The sequence below is a fragment of the Balaenoptera borealis genome, assembly GCF_965194805.1.
Source record: "Balaenoptera borealis genome assembly, chromosome: 16".
NCBI classification, from domain to species: Eukaryota; Metazoa; Chordata; class Mammalia; order Artiodactyla; family Balaenopteridae; genus Balaenoptera; species Balaenoptera borealis.
The window spans coordinates 4,242,978-4,248,977 of record NC_138872.1 but is presented as its reverse complement, the minus strand read 5'-3'; the positions used below and the strand labels follow the sequence as shown (position 1 = coordinate 4,248,977).

At 52.0% G+C, this 6,000-nt stretch overlaps 1 protein-coding gene across 1 annotated transcript in view; it reads left to right on the top strand.

Moving 5' to 3' along the window:
* The first annotated feature begins 442 nt into the window (after positions 1-442).
* ZNF831 (zinc finger protein 831) overlaps positions 443-6,000 on the top strand; it is a 127,248-nt gene continuing 121,690 nt past the window's right edge. Inside the window, exon 1 of the mRNA XM_082361009.1 lies at positions 443-590. The gene's annotated coding sequence lies outside the window, so the exon portion shown is untranslated. The remainder of the gene's footprint in view (positions 591-6,000) is intronic.

The following is a 6,000-nucleotide window of genomic DNA, read 5'->3' as shown; positions in this document are numbered from 1 at the left end:
ATCTGATGTACCTGTCCCTGCCGGCGGCCCTAGGGGTGGGCGGTGCGCCGGGAAGAGATGGGGCCGGGAGGGTCTGCAGAGAGAGACGCCCACCCTCGCCCACCTCCTCCGAAACCCGAGAAGGGAGGTGCAAGGGAGAGAGTGCAGAAAGAGAAAGGAAAGCAGAAGTTTCCATTCGTACCGGATGGTTTTGTTTTTTTATCTGTTTGCAAATGTTCAGTGTGATGGTTTGAAACCCAGCCGTGTAGCTGCCGTCGCCCACACACAGAGCTGCAGTGGCGCTGAGCACCGGCTGGCAAGCCACATCCCCAGCATCGGCCATTAAACCCGAGCCCACGTCAGGGCAGGCTGCAGCCCCCCCCCCCCCCGGGGCCCTCTGCCACCCCCATCGCCCCGGCACCCCGACACGCAGCACCCTCCACACACACAATTAACAAAAACTTCCAGCATTCGGTTTCCTCTAGAGAAGGCATAAGGAGAAGCAAAGGCAGAGATGGGACGAACAGGGAGAACACTCCTGCCTCATCGGAGCCACCGGCTTTCGGGAGAGCGCGGCGGCCTCCATCTGCCTGTGGACTGACCACTTCAAGGTGAGAGAGGTCTTTGTGATTTCTTTATGCACCTGGAGGTCTGGGAGGCAAGGCCAGATGAAGGGATCTTAATCATTGAGCCTTGTCTGTTGCCTCCTGAGTGATTCTCTCAGGCAAGCATGATGGACGCTTCCTTCCAAACACACGCAGTTTTCTCTGACACAAGCCCCCACTCAGGTCCCCGTGAGACCTTTGGAACGAGGGGGCTTCTCAGGGCCCCCCTTCACCTCTCAGCACAGCCTCCTGAGCCTGAGATGTGGACTAAGGTCTGACCCTGCCTTTGGCTTGACCTGTTGATTTCCAACTGAGGCTACTGACCTTCTTCCCTCGAGTGAGCACTGACCCCAGAGTGGGTCCTCTGGGACCCTATGGAATGGTTCTCCATCCAAGGGGCTTTGGGAAACCTGTTTCCCCAGTGGCCCCGAGCCCGGTAATCAGAAGCAATCAGACCCAGCTGTCCAGCTAATCTGTATGAAATAGGCTTCCTTCCCAGTAGAAATCAACAAAGTTTAAAATAGAACGGACTGTAATCGGAAACGAAGCTATAGAGTTCTGTGTGTGAGGCAACAGGCAGAAACATCCGCATGGAAAATATTAAGGACAAATTACATAGCTCACCACCATGTGGGCCAGGAAAAGAAATGATTTCCTTGCTTATTATGCGTGTTTGTGGGTCGGAGGGGAGCCGAGCGGGGACATCTCCTCTGGAAGGTTTAAGCCTCTCTCGACCAGAAGGAGAGAAATTAAAGAAGAACGACAAAGATGGAGGGAAAGGAAAAAGGCCATAATGTACCGTACTTGGAGAAGAGAAGCAGATAAAAAATCTCCGAATTCTGTGCAGTCAGGGGATGAATCAGTTGGCATAGGTCTATTTTTAGTCTCCAAGATCTGCTGTTACATTTTGCCTGGCATTAATTAATGTCATAGGCGTGTTTCATCCTCAGGTTCCGAAGGTCCTCAGTATGTCATTCAAACCGGGAGGTGTCGATCCTCATGTATGGGTGCTCTCGGGCCTCGGGGTCTGGTCTCCAACACAAACATGTGTCCAGAATGTTCCGGTCTCTGACCTTGCCCTCTCCGGGTGTATCCGTTAATCTCCTGGCTCCAGCCCTTGGATGTCTGGCCACTGGCCAAGGGAGAATTGCAATTGTTAGGCTTTGTTTTTCAAAAAGGAAAGGCTGTATGAAGCTGAAATTGGGAAAAAAAAGATGTTGGATCATGGCTTGGAATAAAATAAATGGCTTTGGGGGCAACTCTACCACCACAAAGAAGAAGGACGGGGCTCCCTTATCTCCAAACTGGGCTGATGTTGACAAAGTGTATTTCATAAACAGGGAATATCTCCCAAAGTAGTTAAGACGAAGTGTAATATTTTAGTAGGAGCTCATTATGGAGCTGGGGTTGATCAGATGTTGGCTGAAATTGTGTGTGAGGCTAATTACCCTGAAAACGCCTGTTCATATTTCAGAGCCCAGGCTGTAAATCGGAAGAGCAGTTTAAATGCAGGAGTTGTCATGAGCAGGGCGTCTCACTCTCCGAGGTGATAACAGGATAACAGCGGCTTGAGCAAGAGGCAAGAATGAGAAACAGAGGGCCGAGCGGTAATCGAACTGTTGAGACAACTGTCTTTGTACATTTGCAACAATTATTAGGTCAATAAGAAAGTGAGACTACATCCCGGCCCCTAATTAGAGGAGACATCCCTTATGCTCTCTTAATTTATTTACAATATCCCCCCATGGTCCTGCAGTCAGACTCAGTTGTTGACAACTAGGTGCTCAGAGCCGTGTGTTGAGGCCTATGTATGGTCCTCATTTAGTTCATGGCTTGGTCATGGTTGGTCCATCCAAGACAGGGACATGGACAACCCATTGAGGGGGCAAGGAGAGTCCCCAGGGCATGTGGCTGGCCTCTCTGTTGAGTGGAGAAATACAAAGTGTGTAGATGATCTCCGATGGCCATTGGGAAAGTCCATTTTCAGGTCGGCAAGAAGGATTACCATCACCGAATTTGGGAAGTTCTTAAGAAGGAAAGTCAGGAACACCGAGAGGGTGTGAGCAAGCAGGACACTGACTTTGGGTGTTTTGTCCAGAGACTGGGTTCTATCTTTCTATCCAGGCAGACGACTCAGGGATCCTGAACCCACCCATCTGAGCTGAGTGTGTCTGGGTGAGCACACCAAGCTCCCTGAACACGGGCCCATCACATCCTCTACCGGGACCTCTTCAGCATCCACAGTGCAATTTTTCTGGGCTGGGAACACCTGTATTCAGCTGGCAGGGGCCGTTGGGTGGGGAGCCAGTGGCCGGGTAATGGGAATTCCATTGGTAATGGGAATCTCTGGGATATTCCGGGTCAGCCATGTCTGTGGCCACAAAGGTACAAGATGGGTGCCCATCTGGGTGTGTTAGACAAGGCAGGTGACCTTCAGGCTCTTGCCATCTGTTTGAGACCTGACCAGATGATGTCATTAGAAAATCAGGTGAAAGCTTCCCCCGGTGCTGAAAGCCTGGAGTCCTTTGGCTGCTTTGTAACTTCTTTATGCACAGGGAGGTCTGATATATGAGACCAGCTGAAGAGATCTCAATCCCATAATTATGATCAGAGAAGGTCTGACTATTTCTGCCCGGTGCTGTGCTCGGGAGGGAGGGCTTTGCCTGCATCTCTTTATCGAACCCTTGTAACGCCCAGGGAGGCTGCCGCTGTCCCTATCACCTCCTGATGGAGGAGGACCCGGAGTCCTACATATGTTATGTTTTGCATTTATTTTCAAAACACAAACATTTGGCATTGCCCTCCATAGCAGATCCATTGATCTTACTATAAAATAACCCTTCCCCCTAAAAGAACTTTTTTTTAAAAAAATTAATTAATTAATTAATTTATTTTTGGTTGTGTTGGGTCTTCGTTTTTGTGCGAGGGCTTTCTCTAGTTGCGGCGAGCGGGGGCCACTCTTCATCGCGGTGTGCGGGCCTTTCACTGTCGCGGCCTCTCTTGTTGTGGGGCACAGGCTCCAGACGCGCAGGCTCAGTAGTTGTGGCTCACGGGCCTAGTTGCTCCGCGGCATGTGGGATCTTCCCAGACCAGGGCTCGAACCCGTGTCCCCTGCATTGGCAGGCAGATTCTCAACCACTGCGCCACCAGGGAAGCCCCTAAAAGAACTCTTGAAGGAGAATTCTATGCTCACTCCCTCCTGGGTGAGGCATGTGTTTACTTGTAGTGTCTACAGGGGTGGTCCCTGACCTGTTCTGGAAGTACAGTGACCCCAGTGGAAGAGCTCGAGCTCAGCCCATTGGAGGGATGGACTGCAGGGTCCTGAGCAGGCAGCCTCCCTGCTGGTTTCGTGCCCATTTGCCGGTGACTCTGAGTGAAAAGTAGAGGCCCCTGAGCTCCGTTCCTTCCCTCCAGACCCCACAGCGAAGGTCAGCAATTAGGCAAGTGATCACCTCTGGTTCTGGGATGGGCCCGGTTGTCTACAATGCGATGGGGAAGCTGGACAAGAGTCTGGGGCGGAGGCGCTTATCCCACATGGGGTGAGGGCTCACCAGGGCCCCTCGCTCCCAAGCAGCCCTGCCCACAGGGCCTCCCTGCCGACCCTCTTCCTCTGTGACCGCCGAGGGCCTCACATCCTGGGGAGATTCCTAGAAACGGGGTCTGTTGATGCAAACACACATGTCCCTAGCCACAGGAAATGTGGCCTCACATCCACAGTGACAACCGCCGAGGTCCTCGCAGAAACCAACGAGGAACAGGTTTTCGATGTTTAACTAAATTAGGAAACACGTGTTCTCCCTCCCCTTGTCTCTCCCCTTGGCAATTCTCAGTTTACCTCACGTGGAACCTCGGCCCTCCTTCCTATCCTACATGGGGAAGCTGGACATTTAGGAAATAAAGCCTGGGCTTAGCTAAAAGCTGGGAGAAAACAGGATATTAGTGATAATAGACGCCAGTGGGCCTGGGGTCCCAGGTGGGGCTGTCAGATAAAATACAGGACACCCAGCTGAATCTGGATTTCAGGGACAGTATGGATACTTGTAGTATAAGGATTGCACAGGACATACTTTTACTAGCGTATTATTCATTGTTTCTTCGAGACTCAAATTTAACCAGGCATCCTGCCTTTTTTTTGAAGTATAGTTCAAAAAATCGAAAAATTTTCAATTGAAGTATAGTTGATTTACAATATCATGTTGGTGTCAGGTGTACAGCACAGTTATGCAGATATATATATATATATATATTCTTTATCAAGGCATCCTGCATTTTTATATATTTTCTATAAATATAGTATCCGTAACACAGGGGACCCCCTCGTGACACTCAGAAACTTGATCTGGGAAGAGTTGGGGTGAGCTCTCCATCAGACTTTCTTCCCGGGCTCTGATGAGGATAAAGCAGCCTGGGTACCCTCAGTGGGTACCCAGCTCCAGGCACGTACGAACATCTCATGTGCGGGAAAGTCTCCTTGGTTCTGCCCAGGGGGAGGTGTGATGAAATTCGTTGTCCCAGGGGAGAAGCCGAGGCCCAGGGATGCTGGTGTGACTTGCCAGGCGCTCAGACTCAGCTCCCGGCCTGTCTCACTGCCTAGTACTTTCTGGCAGTGGGTGGGTAAGCAGCATGAATGCCGAGGAAAACCAGGCTTCAGAGGAGCAGTAATAACAGGTTAGCTTGGAAGCGCTCTGTGCAGAGATGGGAACGGCTGTGTCAACACAGGCAGAGTATATGCAAATACACTGGGCCCGCCTGGCAGTGTGTACCTGGGTGGGAGGCCACGAGCACAGCCCCCCGCCGTCCTGGGTTTCTGGTTGGGGCAGGCGTACCGGGCTGAGCGCTGCTGGGACCCCGTGAGGTCTTCGTTCACGGGGCACACGTGGCCTGGGGCAGGAGGCATGCGTGTGCGTGAACAAACGAGCACACATGCTCTCTGGCCTGGCGGAGGATGTGAGGGGGCACACTGATGTGCGTGTGACTTGCCACCTTGATCTGTGCACGCCCAGTGAGACACACGGCTCCTGTCTCCCGGGATACCCTTTCCTGGGGCTCCTCCAGGCTCCCTCTGGAAAGGAAGAGGCAACCTCTCTTTCTGGGATCCTCCCACCAAGATGCCCGGGACTGGACACTGCTGATGAGAGAGTAATCACAGCAGTAACGCTACCGTTAACACTGACTGGGGTTGGAGGTCCGGCCCCCTGTGGGGAGCACCTTGGACTTAATTCTCCCAAGCGCCTGGTGTTATTATTGTCCCTGCCGGTCAGAGGAACACACAGAGGCTTTGAAAAGTAAAGTAACTTGCCCACAACTAGTGAGAACGGAGCCCGGGTACAACCCCAGGTGCCCTTAAAGCCCTCACTCTGAGATTTGGCCGGGAGGATCCCTGCCAGGGGAGGATTAAAGGAGAGGATTGAAACCT